At 38.4% G+C, this 16091-nt stretch overlaps 1 pseudogene; it reads left to right on the forward strand.

Annotated features, from left to right (window-relative positions):
* The first annotated feature begins 8138 nt into the window (after positions 1-8138).
* Positions 8139-16091, forward strand: part of LOC148866997 (putative LRR receptor-like serine/threonine-protein kinase At1g56140) — a 47367-nt pseudogene continuing 39414 nt past the window's right edge.

A 16091-nucleotide genomic window follows, 5' to 3' on the forward strand; every position in this document is an offset into this window, starting at 1 on the left:
TTGCTGGAACAATTTGGGCTTGTTCTCATACAATTGGAGGAGACCTCCACTACTCCCCCCACTTCTTATGTAGCAAATTTTGGTAACCAAGCCCATGCTCTTCATGTTTCATCCATTCCTTCTCACTTCTCAGTCATTCTCAATCATTGATTTAGGGGCCAGACACACCACATGATTGGGAAGTCTTCCCTTTTCTCATCATATTGAGTTCTACCTAGTAGAGATAAAGTTAAACTTGCTGATGGTTCCTTTTCTACTATTGTTAGGTTGGAAGTTGTCTCCCTATCCATGGGTCTTTCCTTGCCTAATGTTTACTGATATTTCTATAAGGTGCCTCTTAATCTTCTCTCCATTAGTTGCATTACATAGTCCCTAAATGTTGGGTTTCAAGATTTGACTTCGGGGAGAATGATTGGTAGAGGACGCATGACTGATGGTCTCCACATTCCGGATTTAGTGGCTTTCGATACTTCCAAAGGCACAAGCTTGTTGAGTTAGATGAGTTAGCATAAGAGTCATTGTGATAAAGATTAGATTTATCTTTGGCACTGTCGCTTAGGACATTTTTCTTTGATAATTGAAGTCGGATTTCATTAATTTTGAAAATATAATCATTACAAGCATCCCTTAGAGAGGCACGAGATGCTACCTCTCTATAAACAAAACAGAAAAATTAGCTAAACCATTTGCTGATTTCCTCACCCATTGTATCAAATTCATATTCTTGGTGATCCATAAGAACCTTTTTAATTCATCCCTGTAGCACCATATCACAGATTCTGGATCCTTTAACCAACCCACCACCAAATTTGAGTCCCCTTCAATCACCAAATTGGTTATGTTGAACACATTTGCAATTTGTACTCTTGTAACGCTGCAAGCAATTCTGCCTTGAGAGAATCCCCATACCCCAGTGGACCAGAAAGCAAGGCTATGAATTTGCCTTCCATGTCTCTCACGACCCCTATTCCGGTAGGTCCTGGATTCCCCCTGCTACTCCCATCAAATTTCAGTTTTACATAGTCCTGAGGTGGGGGTATCCATTCAACATTTAATCTTTCCTTTCTAGAAAAGCTTCTTGTAACACCTGTCCAGTTCATAAGTCGTTAGGAGAAAATTGAGAGAACAGGTCCAAAGATTTCATCTAATGGATCACTCTAATCATCACAGTCCCTTATTTCTTCCTTGCTTCTTTCTTATCAAAGAAAATTCTCGCATTCCTCTCTTCCCAAATGGTTCACACCAATGCTGCTCTAACACACGTCCACATTATTCTTCCCCTCTTTTTTGGCCATGTAAACACAGAAGGATCAAATGGCAAGTTAACCTCCGCTGTTGAGGACCATCTACACCCAAACAAAGAAAAAACCAATTCCATATATTTGTAGCAACAAAACAAGAAATCAGTAAGTGATAGCAACTCTTGTTATTAGATCTGCACAAAACACACTAGTTTGGAGAGAGACATAAATTGGGTCTCCTCTTCCGTAGCATTTCCAAAGTGTTAATTTTCCAATGAATTACTTCCCAACAAAAAGCTCTTATTTTAGGGGGAATGGGTTTGCACCAGAACTATTTCAAGGGAAATAAAGGAGAGGACAAAGAATTACAAAGAGACTTTAAAAAGGAGGCACAAGAAAAAAGACCCTTAGGGTGAGAGGCCCAAACGCGCTTGTCTGACTTATCAAGATCAAAACACACACGTTGAAGTATTTGAAGCAAATCCAGACAAGCCCTCATGTCATCATCCCTTAATCCTTTACAAAAACCAAAATCCTAGTTATGATCCATTGGGTGAACAGGGGGAGTAATGAATTTAGAGATACATTCATTTTTGTACAAAGAAACTAAGTATAGGGATGGGAAGAGATCCTTTAAAGGATGAGACCTAATCCAGATATCCTCCCAAAAGTAATAGTATCCCCTGAACAAGCATCGTACTTGACAAACTGGAGAAGAGTGGGCAAAATGCCATGAATTACCTTCCACGTAGACACTAATGTAGCCCGTTTCGAAACAATTGCATCCCAGCCATTCCCAGCCTACCATGAATACTGGCTACCACCTTATGCCATAGTTTGTCCTGTTCTTGTGGCTATCTCCATAACCATTTTCCTAGCAATGCCAAATTCTTTTTATCCACATTCCCAATTCCCTGCCCTCCTGCCTCTAAGCTTCTAGTCACAATCTCCCACTTAACCAAGTGGTCTCTTTTACCTTCTTTTGATTCCCACAAAAAGTCCATCATTAGTTTCTCTATCTTAATTATTTCCTTTTAGGGATCCTAAAGACCAACAAGTAGTATATGGGTAGATTGTCAAGACTGGACTTAAATCTGAGTAATCCTACCCCCCAGCGAGATTTAATTCCTTTTGCAGGTAGCTAGTCTCTTGGCACACCTCTCAAGGATTGAACTTCAAAAACTACTCTCTCTATGGTTTGCACCTAGGTGAAGTTCTAAGTAGGTCAAAGGCCACCTTGAGATTGAGCAATCTAGGACATTTGCAACAACTTTAAAGTCTCCATCTTCCATATTAAGTCCTGCAATACAGCTCTTCTGAAGATTAATTTTAAGATTGGAGACAAGTTCGAAAATCCTCACCAACTCCTTCAGATTCTCCGCCAAAAGTAGATCTCCCCCTTCACAAAAGATTATAATATCATCTGCAAACTGTAAGTGAGTAATCAGTAACCTATCCCTTCCAACCTTTAATTCTATTCTCCCTTTCAGCTCATTCTGCTTAAGACATCCACAATTAGGGTAAAGAGGCAAGGTGAGAGGGGGTCTCCCTGCCTTAAACCTCTACGTGATGGAAAGAAGTCTCTTACAAACCCATTGACCTGAATCAAGTAATGACAAGTCTTAATACATCTAAAAATCCAATTACACCATCTCTCCCCAAATCCATAAGATCTCATTACCTCAATTAAGAATGCCCAATCCACCAGATATAAGCTTTCTCAAGGTCCATCTTACAAACAAAACCATTTTAACTAGATCTTTTCATCTATTTCACGCACTCATTTGCAATGAGAATTTGATTAGCCATTTGTCTCCCTTTTACAAAATCCCATTCCTGCTGACTGATTAATGTAGGAAGAACTATTTTTAGCTTTGTGGAAAGGACCTTAGCAATAATCTTGTACAAGTTGGTCACTAAGCTGATTGGTCTAAAGTCCTTAGGATGGCAAGCATCAGGTTTTTTGGGGACAAGAGCTTGAAAGGTTGCATTTATCCCTAGACTAATGAAACCCTTTTTCGTAAATTTAGTAAACACCTCAACTAGATAATGTTTCACAATTTCCCAACAATCTTGATAGAAGGCCATAGTGAAGCCATCTGGCCCATGGACTTTAGATCTGTTCATTGAGAAAACTGCCTTACTTATCTTTTGTTCAAAATTCCTTTCCATCCAGCAAGCTTCTTCAAATTCTAGGCAAGTCCAATCAAGGTCCTCCATATCCACTCTGTTAGTCAAAGGTCTTCCATAGATGGACTTAAAGTGGTCTACAAATCTCCTAGAAATCTCGCTCTAATTGGCTATCACCTGCCCTTCTATCTCCAATTTAGCCACATAGTTCTCCCTCTTTCTCCCATTTGCCAAAGCATGAAGATATTTTGTATTACCGCCACCTTCTTTTAACCACTTGAACCTAGATTTCTGTCTCCAAACCGCTTGCACCTAGATTTCTGTCTCCAATTGATCTCTTCCCTTAATAAGGTTTCTTCCAACTCTTTCTTTAATTTGCACGTCACGACTCCCTCCTCCACAAAAATAGTCCCCTGTGCTTCCTTCTTATCTAATTTCCTCTATGCTTGGCACAAGATTGAGCTTTTTCTCCTCTAGTCTTCCAAACTGATCCCTATTCTACTCCTTGATTTTTCCCCTCAACATCTTCAACTTCTTGTGAAACTTTACACCTTTCTAACTCACATCACCCATGTCCTCCTTCCACCATGTTTCTACTTTCCTTACGAAGTTCGGGTGGGTGAGCCACATGTTTTCAAAAGGAAATGAGGTAGGCCCACTCAAGGTTTAAAATGTCGATGTCAATGGAAATGTTGCTTACCAAAATATAGGACATATGTCAGAAATGTCAAAAATGTCGAGGGGAAATATTGTAAAAATTAGACATTGTCGAAATGTTATGACATATGTGGAAATATGCAATGATATTCTGTAAAATGATAAAAGAAGCATTAATACATATTTCTAGACTATTATCTTATTCCCAACCATTATATAAAGCTAAGAAACTAAGATCAATAACAAATTAGTAAATGACGATTTACTAATTTATTATGCATTTTGATGCTTTTACAAGGTTATCTAATATTTTCTTTTCTTATTTTTAATTCTGATTTATTATAAATTCTAATATATTTATTTCACACTAGTAAATAGAAATGCATTTATTTCTGATTTTTTAAATATTAAAGTTATAATACATTATGTTTTATTATAAATTTAATAAACTGGTTCTCCTTTTTGTAGTATTAAGATTATGATAAATCCTGATTTCTTATAAAACTTAATGAATTTATTATGATTTTTAATACTAAACTTATAATAAATATGATTTAGTATAAAATTTAATAAATTTATTCTGATTTTTTATATTAAATGTAGAATATGATTTATTATAAAATTTAATATACATTTTCTGATTTTAATAAATATTTTAAAAAATACTAACTAGTTTATATTTTATTACTTGAAAAATATTTTATTTTTATATTATAAAGTAACTAATTTATTCTTTTGTTTTTATATTTTGTTAATTCTTTTTTATAAATATTTTATTTGAAATATTAAATAGAAATTATTAATGGAATAATTTATATTAATATACTGTATTATAATAATATAATATACTAATATATTATATTATTAATGTACGTTAGTCGACATCTTGTTGACATTATCAACATCCTATCGACATAATAGGAAAAACTGTCCAATTTTTTGTTATTTGGACCGATTTGACAGAAATAATGTTGTTTGGGCGACATTAGCGACATTTCACGACATTTGAAACCATGGGGCCACTTATGAAGGTTTTAGAACCTAGCTAGATAGGGAAACGATCTGAGGTGACTCTAGGTAAGGTTGTAGATACTTGGCTCTCCTCATAGTTTTTCCATTATTCATTAAACAAATATCCAATTTTGAGCAATGGGAAACTTCTTGCAAATTGGACCAAGTGATTCTAGCTTTTAAGAAGGAGAGTTCCTTCAACTCACAAGAGTATGAAATCATTGAACTTCCTCATACTAGAGGTCACCTGTTGGTTTGGATTATTAGATTTATTTGAGAACCTTATCACATTGAAATCCCCTGCACACACACCTTGGTTCTTCCCATAAGCCCCTATCATCAAACAACTCCTCCCATATTTCATTCCTTTCTCGATATCTTTTTGGACCATAGACATTCACGAGAACCCAAGTAAATCCATCTCTTGTGTTTTTAAACTTCATTGAAATCAGGAATCTACCAATGAGTTCCTCTACAATCTCCACCACCTTGTCCTTCCACATGGTCACAAATCACAATTCCCCCTGAGGCCTCACAAGAAGGAATACAAGACCACCTAATTCCTCTTGAACCCTAGATACTTCTGATCCAAAATCTATCCACTTCTAAAATTTTAGTTTCTTGTATCAAAACAATATCTGGATTCTCCCTTCTAAGTAGGTCTTTTATAACTATTCTTTTCACGCACTCCCTAGACCTCTAACATTCCAATTAATAAACTTCATAGTTCTGCCTTGATGAAACCTCTGTTTCCTTAAAGTTCCTTAAAGTTGAGTTTTCCTTCTTTTACCCTTGATGAAACCTCTTCTTCTTTGTTATTTCAGTAGCTTCAGCAGTTCGAACCAGTAGAGAGTGAAAGAGAAAGAGAAGAAGAAGAAGAAGTTCGAACCAGTCAAACTTGGTAGCCTAAACCCTACCAGTCGACCATAATATGGATTAGGGGTGCTAATTAGTGCACAATGACTAAACTGACCCTATTTAAGTATGGGACAGGATGTCTACAGAAGTAATATTAGAATTGTCACATAAGCATATAACTTAAATAGAATGAAAAGACTAATCTACCCTTATTCAACTAACTCTAACACTCCCCCTCAAGCTGGGGAATATATGTCATATAATCCCAGCTTGTTACATATATAGTCCACTCTCCCTGAGCTCAAACCTTCTGTAAACAAATCTTCCCACTGTTCACCTGAGCCCACATGTTCTGTGCTTATCCCTCCCTGATTGTGGCCCTTAAGCTCGGTGAGAACCACCCGACCCGAAAATGGACTAGTTGGTTCAGAGAGTGTGGTGCGTAGCTCGAACTTAGTCTTGGACCGAACCCCCCCTCCCTGTTCTCACCTGGTTACCTCTTTCACCAAGTCTGCATAGGACAGAACAGTGGTAGAGTTGTTTTGGTTTTCAAAAAAAATTGAAAACTTTTCCACAAATGCCTCTTTGCTTTTGGCCTTCGACTTTTCAGCTTCCTCATTCAGAGAAACCATCACTCCAGCAGCTTCCACATGTCCAAACTTCCTTTGCTCTAACCTGCCAACTGTAGCCCATCTTGTCATGTCATCATCTCCCTCAAGCTTTGACCTCCCCAGCCACTGCAACTTTTCAACTTCCGAACTCAACCAAACTTTATACCAATAGCCTTCTGCACATATTTGTACTACCCTTGGAACTTCCTCAGGCTTCATTCCAGCAACACTCAAGTGTGCTGCCCTCAAATCTGTGGTCTTATAGGACAGAAGAACACTGCCCATTGCCTGCACCATATTCTCCAAGGTTGATTTTTGCCAGAGATGAAAGGGTAAACCCAACAACTTCAGTTTAAAGCTTCCATCTACAGCAGCAACCTCATTTGAAAGAGGACACCAGTTTTCAATTCTTACAAGACCTTCACTCGTTTCCAACATAGTGAAATCCATCAACAACTCACCCACATCAAGGACTGCATTCCGATCATTGAAAGGAATAAGGATGACCGTCTGGTTCAATCCAAGCTTCGTCGTCACCTCTTCTAGCAGCCCCTTCCAGTCCTTCACCTCGTCCTTCGCAGATAAGATGTATTTCTTTTCCCAGTTTCCTTTCTCCCCATCCAATGCAACTCTTGGTTCTGGGATAGTAAATGCCACAGTTGGCTTTCCCTGGGTTCCCACTGTGTCTTCTAAGCCCAGCCTCTCTAGTCTCTTTCTTCTTTCTGTCATCTCTTCTTTCTTACACTATCCGCCAACTACTCTCTCGGTTTGTACCTTCACTGCCTTTGATTCCTTACTGACTAATCTCCTGTCTAGAGCATTAGCCACCACTGTCCATCCCTGCTGCCGAACACCTTCAGGGATAACTAATATCTCTCTCTTCCTTTTGTCGAACTTCTCTTCCAAGGTAACAAACCAACCACTAGAGTTCTTCCTTCTCTCAGCTATGTATTGTCTCCTTGCCTGCCTTAGCGTACCTTTCCACCTTTCACTCCAACTCACCTGGCCAGCGGCACCATCTAGGAAACTCTGAAACCACGGAACGGCATCTCCCACTAACAGAACTATTCCTTTCTTTCCTTCTCTGATCTTAATCGTAAGGTCCTTTTGGTAAAAAGTCTCCTCCAGCAACAGTTCCTTTCGTTCTATTCTCAACACTTCTCTCCACTTACCGGCTGGTGAGAAACCTTCATGTTCTTCGAACGCCATTCTCTCCTTCTCTCCTCTATTCGATTTTTTGGAGTAAGATATTCATCGTTATAATTAATAAGGAAATCTCAAACTAGAACCAGGTTATAGATGCTTTAAGGAAAAGACTTTGCCCTGAAGAGTCTTTATGGTTAACTCCGATCTAGGATAGAAAAGCCATTTTGGATTTGCCTTGTGTCAACAAAGAGATTTGTGCACTCGGGGGTAGTTGGAAAATGGAATCCCATCACTAACATGGTTTTCTTGAGGGAACCCCACGGGTGAAAGTGGTAGGACTTCCCTTCCACATTTGGCTTGGAGAAGTATTCAAGAGGATAGTGAATCTCTGTGGGGGTGTGCTTGAAGACATGGATACATCAAAGCTGAGAGAGTAGCTTCATTTAGACTGTTAGGATTTCAACCAGAATCTATTACCAGGATGATGGAGGTTACTACAGAAGATGCTTTCTACCAGGCTTGGTTGCTATTGTTAGTGGAAGACAAAATTTGGAATGAAGTGTTGGAGGAAGAAGATGATGTGGAAGCTGGTGGTACACATGAAGGGTTTGTATAGGAGGAAGATGTTGGAAGAGCTGAAATTTAAAAATTTTCATGACTGAATCTATTAGGGTTTCTGGCCAAATTTGCAAAAAAAATTCAGTCCAATCCAGGAACCAATTTATCGGTATTTGAAAATCAGAGATTCAGAATTTTCTAGATCAAACTTGCATTGAATTGGATCAGATTTGGAACCTAAATTTAAATTGAGCATACCTGATATGGAATCCACAAATTGCAGCTCCCCGAGTGGTAGTTCACACCTAAAATTTAGACCTAGATCAGCCTCCCAACTAAAGATGGTGCACGTGGAAAGTTGAGGTCAATCCTACAACTCTACTTCAGCCAATTTGATTTCCAATTGGTGGAATTCGATGCAGCTATGTGAACCACTTCTCTGATGTTTTTACTTCAAAAACACAGCAGAAATCTGATTTAGACCTAGATCAGCCTCCCAACTAAAGATGGTGCACATGGAAAGTTGAGGTCAATCCTACAACTCTACTTCAGCCAATTTGATCTCCAATTGGTGGAATTCGATGCAGCTATGTGAACCACTTCTTCTCTGATATTTTTACTTCAAAAACACAGCAGAAATCTGATGGAGAATCAGTCCTCTCCAAGGCTGCTTTGAACTAGGGTTTTGGGAGCAAGTGAGAAGAGAGAGAGAGCAAAAGAGAGTATAGAAAAGTGATGTATCAACCTCTCCCTCTTAACCCTATGTATAGGTCTCTCTCCTAATGTGATTAGATTTTGATCCAAATCAGATTTGGATTAGGACTTAACCATACTAATAGAGTGGAGCTCCGTACCCATATTCTATCCAAATCACATGACAACATGACAAAAGTTGTCATGTGACTTTATTAATGTAGGAAACTGTGGACCCCACATTAGTGTACTCGTGTGACAGCCCGAGTTGTACTTAGATTTAATTAAGTCATTGATTAGGATCAGCTTTCCTAGTAGGATTAGTTTTAATCTTATTTTATCTTATCTAGGATTAGATTTTAATTATCTTTTCTTGCCATGTAAGCATTAAAGTTCTTTTACAATTAGGAAACTATGTATATAAATTCAAAAGGTGGGGCGGCTGTTTTAACACACCAACCACTCTCTTCTCTCAAATGTCCTTCCACAAGTTCTCCCTCTCTATCTCTCTTTTTCTCTTCTCCTCCTCTTCCTTTTTATTTTTTGTTCAAAATCTAAAGAATATCTGTAGTCATGTATGACTACTTGGTATCAGAGCTAAGATTAGGGCTTCTCATGTGAGTTTGATCCAGCCGACCACATGAGAATTGCCTTGGGCTGGAAGAATAGAGAAAAAGCTCTCTTCGGATGATTCTTGGAGGTTATCTACAGCAGCAGTCCAAAGATTGGATCAAATCTTTGATAACCAGGAAGAATCAGAGGAAGAGAAAAGGATCAAGATCAGTCCTTGATCAGTACTAGAGGTGGCGATCAGAATTTTAGAGGATTTCTGTTCAAGATCAGTTTTTTCTTTCTAGAGTAGAGGATCAAGATCAGTCCTTGATCAAGACAAGAGGCGGCAATCAAAAATTCAGAAGATTTCTGGTTCAAGATCAGTTTTTCTCTTAAAGACTGAAGTTGATTATCAAGATCAGAGTTTCTCAGAATTTTCTGGTAAGTTTTCAAGCTTTTTTTGAAATTGGCAGCAATGATGCCTTGATATTAGAGGTACGGTTAACAAAAAATCCCTCCTTTTTGTATTCCTTTTAGGGTTTAAGAGAAAACCCTCAAGTTTCAGGGCTGGTATTGCTTCAGGGAGGTAATCGGATTTGTCTCCCTCGATTTCTTTTCTCTTTGGAAGATCCAATGGAGTTTGGACTGTTACAGTTTTTTACTGCTATCTGTCTCAATAGGCTGAATAGGGTTTCTAAATCAGAACTCTCCATCTTGACCCACTATTACCTGTTACAGACCCAGTAGGCCGACTGGAACAGTAATTAGGAAGTATTCTGATTAAAAATGGAGTTTAAAATCCAAGGAGAGGGTGTTTTTGGGGCTGGTTCAGGTAGCATGGCTGAAAACCCCTTCCAGATTACAACCACAAAATTTGATGGTTCAAACTACTTAGAGTAGGCCCAATCAGCCATGATGGCCATTGGGGGAAGAGGAAAGTTGAATTATTTATTGGGAGATGTGAAGGAACCAACCAAGGAGGATCCCACTTTTGCTAAGTGGATTTAGGAAAATTATTTAGTGATGATATGGCTATGCAACTCTATGCAGCCACACATCAGCCAAAATTATTTATGGGCAAAAACAACTAAAGAAATATGGGAAGTTGTGAAAGAAACCTAGTCTTAGCCCCTTAGTGTTGCTAGGGCTTATGAGCTGAAATGTGAGGTTAAAAATTTCAGACAATGAGAGAAACAAGTCTCTGTTTATTTTTCAACCCTAAAATCTCTGTGGCATGAGATTGGCCACCTTGAGACAATTGAATGGGAGAGTTGGAAAGATGCACAGACTTACAGAAGGCAAGTTAAAACTAACAGAGTATTTGAGTTCCTGGCTGGTCTAAATTCTGAGTATGATATTGTAAGACAACATCTATTGACAAGAGAAAGTGTGACTCTATCTCAAGCATATTCCCTAGTGCACATTGAAGAGACTAGGAGAAAGGTTATGTTACAACAGCAGCGTTTCGAATCTGCCCTGGCAGTAGTTAAACGCAAGTCTGATGAGAAGGAAAGGGATATGAAGAAAGAGGCTAAAAAGGATCTAGTTTGTGAACATTGCAAGAAACCTAAACACACTAAAGACACTTGTTGGAAGTTGCATCAACATCTAGTTCCAACAAAACTTAGAAACAAAAAGGGGAATGCCAATATGACTGTCAACACTGATAGTGCAGCCTCAACGGCCTCAAGAGGCACTCCTCCTCCTTCAACCTCATCCTTTGCTCAATCAGGTAATCAGAACTCAGCTTATTACGCTTCAGCTCTAGGTAATACAAAACATTTTGGATAATAGATTTAAGAGCATCCAACCATATGACTGGCTTGCTATCACTTTTCTCTACACATCATTTATCTTCTGGTAAAGACAAAGTGTCCATTGCTGATGGATCCCTTGTTCCTATTTCTAGCAAAGGAGGCATCAAGTTGTCTAATCCCATTTTCTATCCTCTGTCCTGCATGTTCCTAAGCTTAACACTAACTTACTCTTAGTTAGTAGCATTATAAAAAAATAGAATTGTTCAGTAACCTTTTTTCTGGATCGATGTGTTTTTCAGGATCTGGAGACAAGGAAGGTGGTTGGGATTGGCCGTGAGACAAATGGAATCTACCTACTTGAAGGAAGTGCTCATCAGGAAGATAGTGAAACTAAGAAATCCTTTGTTTCTCAGTTTGTTGATCAGGTGATGCTTTGGCATAATAGGATGGGTCATTTATCCTTTTAGGCTTTGAAGAGTTTGTTTCGTAGTTTATTTGAATCTATTCAGATGTCTAGTTTGAAGTGTGAAAGTTGTGAGCGTGCAAAACATTGCAAGACAACCTATTTATTAAATAATAGCAGAAGCAATATTCCTTTTGAAATTGTGCATACTGATGTTTGGGGACCCTATGATACAATAGCCATGGGGGGTACAAATATTTCCTGTTATTTGTTGATGATTATACTTGGTTTTCTTGGGTTTACCTTATTCATTCTCGAGATGAGGTTCCTGCATTAACCCGGATCTTTTATCAAATGGTTTTAACCCAATTTGGGATTAAAATTAAAATTTTTAAATCTGATAATGCAAAAGAATATTTTGCAAACCCATTAGCCTCCTACATGCTTGATCATGGGATTATCCATCAGAGTACCTACCCACATACCACAACAAAATGGGGTTGTTGAAAGAAAGAATAAATACATATTGGAGGTAGCCAGAGGCATTATGTTTACCTTAAATGTGGCTATTCGTTTATGGAGGGGTGTTGTTTTTACAACAGTTTATCTCATCAATCGGATTCCCTCACGGGTTCTTGACATGAAACCTCCATTTACCCTTTTATACCCTAATAAAGAATTGTTTACCGTTCCACTCAAAACCTTTGGGTGCACTTGCTTCGTTCAAATCCTTGGCCCTCATCGTTCCAAATTTGATCCTAAGGCCTCCAAATGTATTTTCCTTGGTTATGCCCAAATTCAAAAGGAATATTGTTATTATGAACCCACTTCTGGAAAAAGATTTGTTTCAATGGATGTCACCTTCTTTGAGGATAAACCCTATTATCCAAGGGTTTCTCCTCAAGGGGAGAATAGTGAGGCTGGGAGCAGCTCATCAGAAGTTCCTTTACCAATCCCATTAAGTGAAGAAGGGTGTAATGGGGAAGGTTGTCAAAGGTGCAGGGATGTGAGTCTATCACAGATGATGGAGGCAGATTGATTTCGGACATCAGCAGTGCAGGCCAGTCCCAGTCCCCTCTACAGATCCAGATCCTAGTACCACGGTAGCCCTAGTTCCTTCTGCAAATCCAAATCTAGGTACCACAAATACTACAGATGAGAGACATCCCACCATGGAGCCTTCACCTTCATTAGATGATCTTGACCTTCCCATAGTAGTTCGTAAGGGCAAGCGTCGTTGCACTACATCCACAACTCACAACATTTCTCAGTTCTTGTCCTGTGATCATTTGTCTCCCTCCTATAAGTCTTTTCTCACATCCATTGCTGATATTTCCATTCCCAGAACAATACAGGAAGCATTGGAAGTACCAGAATGGAAAGATGCAATAAAAGTAGAAATGGATGCCCTCATCAAAAACAATACCTGGGAGATAGTTTATCAGTCTAAAGGAAAGAAACCAGTTGGATGTAGATGGGTATTCACTGTGAAACATAATGATGATGGTTTTGTTGAAAGGTATAAGGCCTAGTTAGTTGCAAAAGGATTTACTCAGACATATGGTATTGACTACTTAGAAACTTTTGCACCAGTAGCAAAGATGATCACTATTAGAGTCCTATTATCTCTTGTAGATAGTTACTCTTGGCCTTTGTATCAGATGGATGTTAAAAACACCTTTCTCAATGGAGACTTGTAGGAAGAAGTTTACATGCAATTGCCTCCTGGATTTTATGGTATGGAGGCAGGAAAAAAGGGTTTGCAGGTTGAACAAAGCTTTATATGGACTAAAACAGTCCCCTAGAGCTTGGTTTGATAGATTCAGATGAGCCCTTGATAGGTCCGAATATGTGAAGGCCCAGTCAGACCATACCTTGTATATTAAGAGAGTGGATTCTTTCGTAACTTTGCTTGCTATATATGTGGACGATATTGTAGTAACAGTGAGTGATACTAGTGAAATTGAGTCTCTTAAGCAACTTCTTCATCAAGAGTTTGAGGTGAAAGATTTGGGGGAACTACGATACTACTTGAGCATTGAGGTAGCTAGATTCAAGCATGGGATTTTTGTCTCTCAACAAAAGTATGTCCTTGATCTGCTAGAAGAAACAGGAAAGTTGGGAGTTAAGCCTGCAGACACACCTATTGAACAGAACCATAGGATTAGTGCAGAGGGTGGATAGCCTCTTGAAGATAAAGCTATGTTCCAACAGTTAGTTGGAAAACTTTTCTATCTTTTCCTCACACGACCTGACATCAGTTATGCAGCCAGTGTAGTAAGTTAGTATATGCACTCTCCTAGAACTACTCGCCTCCTTGCGGTTAAGAGGATATTAGCATATTTGAAGAGGTCCCCAGGCAGAGGCATTTTGTTAAAAAAAAATGACTACATGAAGATAGAAGTCTACACAGATGCTGATTGGGCTGGGTGTGTTGATGATCGAAGATCTACCTCTGGATATTGTGCCTTTGTAGGAGGTAATCCGGTCTCCTGGAAGAGAAGAAACAAAGTGTTATCTCTTGTTCCAGTGCTAAAGCTGAATATAGGTCCATGGAAAATGGTGTGGCTGAGATTCTATGGTTAAGATCATTACTTGAGAAATTGGGTATTGTTTATTATAAACCCCTAATGTTGTATTGTGATAATCAAGCTGCCATTAATATAGCCCATAATCCAGTACAGCATGACAAAACTACGTATATTGAAGTGGATCGGCATTTTATTAGAGAAAGGGTTACATCTCAAGAAGAATGCCTCCCCTACATCACCTCTGACATGCAACTTGCAGAACTTCTCACCAATGTTGTTTCAAGAAAGAAGTTAGAAGAAGACGCATGCAAGTTGGGAATGACCAACATCTACTCCCAACTTGAGGGGGAGTGTACGAAACTGTGGACCCCACATCAGTGTACTCGTGTGACAGCCTGAGTTGTACTTGGATTTAATTAAGTCATTGATTAGGATCAGCTTTCCTAGTAGGATTAGTTTTAATCTTATTCTATCTTATCTAGGATTAGTTTTTCATTATCTTATCTTTCCATGTAAGCATTAAAGTTCTTTTACAATTAGGAAACTATGTATATAAATTCAAAGGGTGGGGTGGCTGTTTTAACACACCAACCACTCTCTTCTCTCAAAAGTCCTTCCACGAGTTTTCCCTCTCTATCTCTCTTCTTCTCTTCTCCTCTTCTCTTCCTTTCTTTTATTTTTTGTTCAAAATCTAAAGAATATTTGTAGTCTTGTACGACTACTATTAACTAGTCTTATTAGTAATGGGCTAAGGTCCATTTCCTTTTGTGATTCACATACATAGGCACTGCAAGGCCTCTTAGGCTTGAATATTGTGGATATACTCTTTAACCTTAGTATGCTCAAAATTAAATATTGTGGATATACCCTTAAATTACATGATGGGTTGATTTTTAGTGTATTGTTCACATTCCTAATACATTACAGGGGGTTTTTGAATGTAAGGAAATTTATTTGGAAAGTGCTTACATCTATATGGGGAATTCAAAGCATGTCGGGGTCTTGGGAGTTGGCACTTTTAGACTTGTTTTAGAATCTAGAGTCACTTCAGATTTTTTAGATATTATGTGCCATCTATTAGAAGGAACTTATTTTCAGTTTCAAAGTTAGATGCTTTGATATTCATTTTATTTTTATTTTTTTGGGAACACTTGCTATTAGCTTTTGTTTGAATAAAATTGGCTATGCAATTTGTATAGATGGGCTTTATAGATAGAATCTTGATCAATCATTTGCAAAGCTCTTAATTAATCGTGAATGTCGAATTCTGTATTGTTGATAATTTGTCACTTAAACGAAAAGAGATGGAATTCTGTATTGTTGATAATTTGTCACTTAATCAGGGCACATATCCAAAGAATGTCCTAATAGACTAGTCAAAGAGAAAACAAGAGTAAAATAACTAGAAAACCATTTCCCAAGGGAAATAGATATTTTGAACTCTAGATCAGTGTTTTAAAAGGTGTGGGAGGCGTATGCCTGGAGGCGCTCCCAAAATGCCCTGAGGCGTATGCCAGAGGCATTGACACCTCTGAGGTGTACGCCTCAGGTGCAAGAGGTATATGCCTCATGCACCTCATGCACAATTGCACATCTTATATAAAAAGACAGAAAAAAAAAAAGAAGAAAGGAAAAAAAAAAGGAAAGGAAAGGTAAAGAAAAGAAAGGGAAGGGAAAGAAAAAGAAAGAAAAGAAAAAAAGAGAAAAGGAAAGAAAAGAAAAGGAAAGGGAGGAGAAGAAAAGATAAGGGGAAAGAAAGTGGTTTGCCCCCTGCCCCTTCGACAGGGAGCGCCTGTTGATATTTCATTTGCGGTTAGTGTGGTGAGCTAGTTTATGCAGAATCCTCAGGTTCCACATTGGGATGCACTTCTAAGGATTGTAAGGTATTTTAAGGGAGCTCTTGGTCATGGCTTGCTATATAAGAGTGGAGAAAAACTTGAAAT

This window comes from Nelumbo lutea, chromosome 3 (genome assembly GCF_056320005.1).
Source record: "Nelumbo lutea isolate HS-2025 chromosome 3, American lotus-T2T, whole genome shotgun sequence".
In the NCBI taxonomy this organism is placed as follows: domain Eukaryota; kingdom Viridiplantae; phylum Streptophyta; class Magnoliopsida; order Proteales; family Nelumbonaceae; genus Nelumbo; species Nelumbo lutea.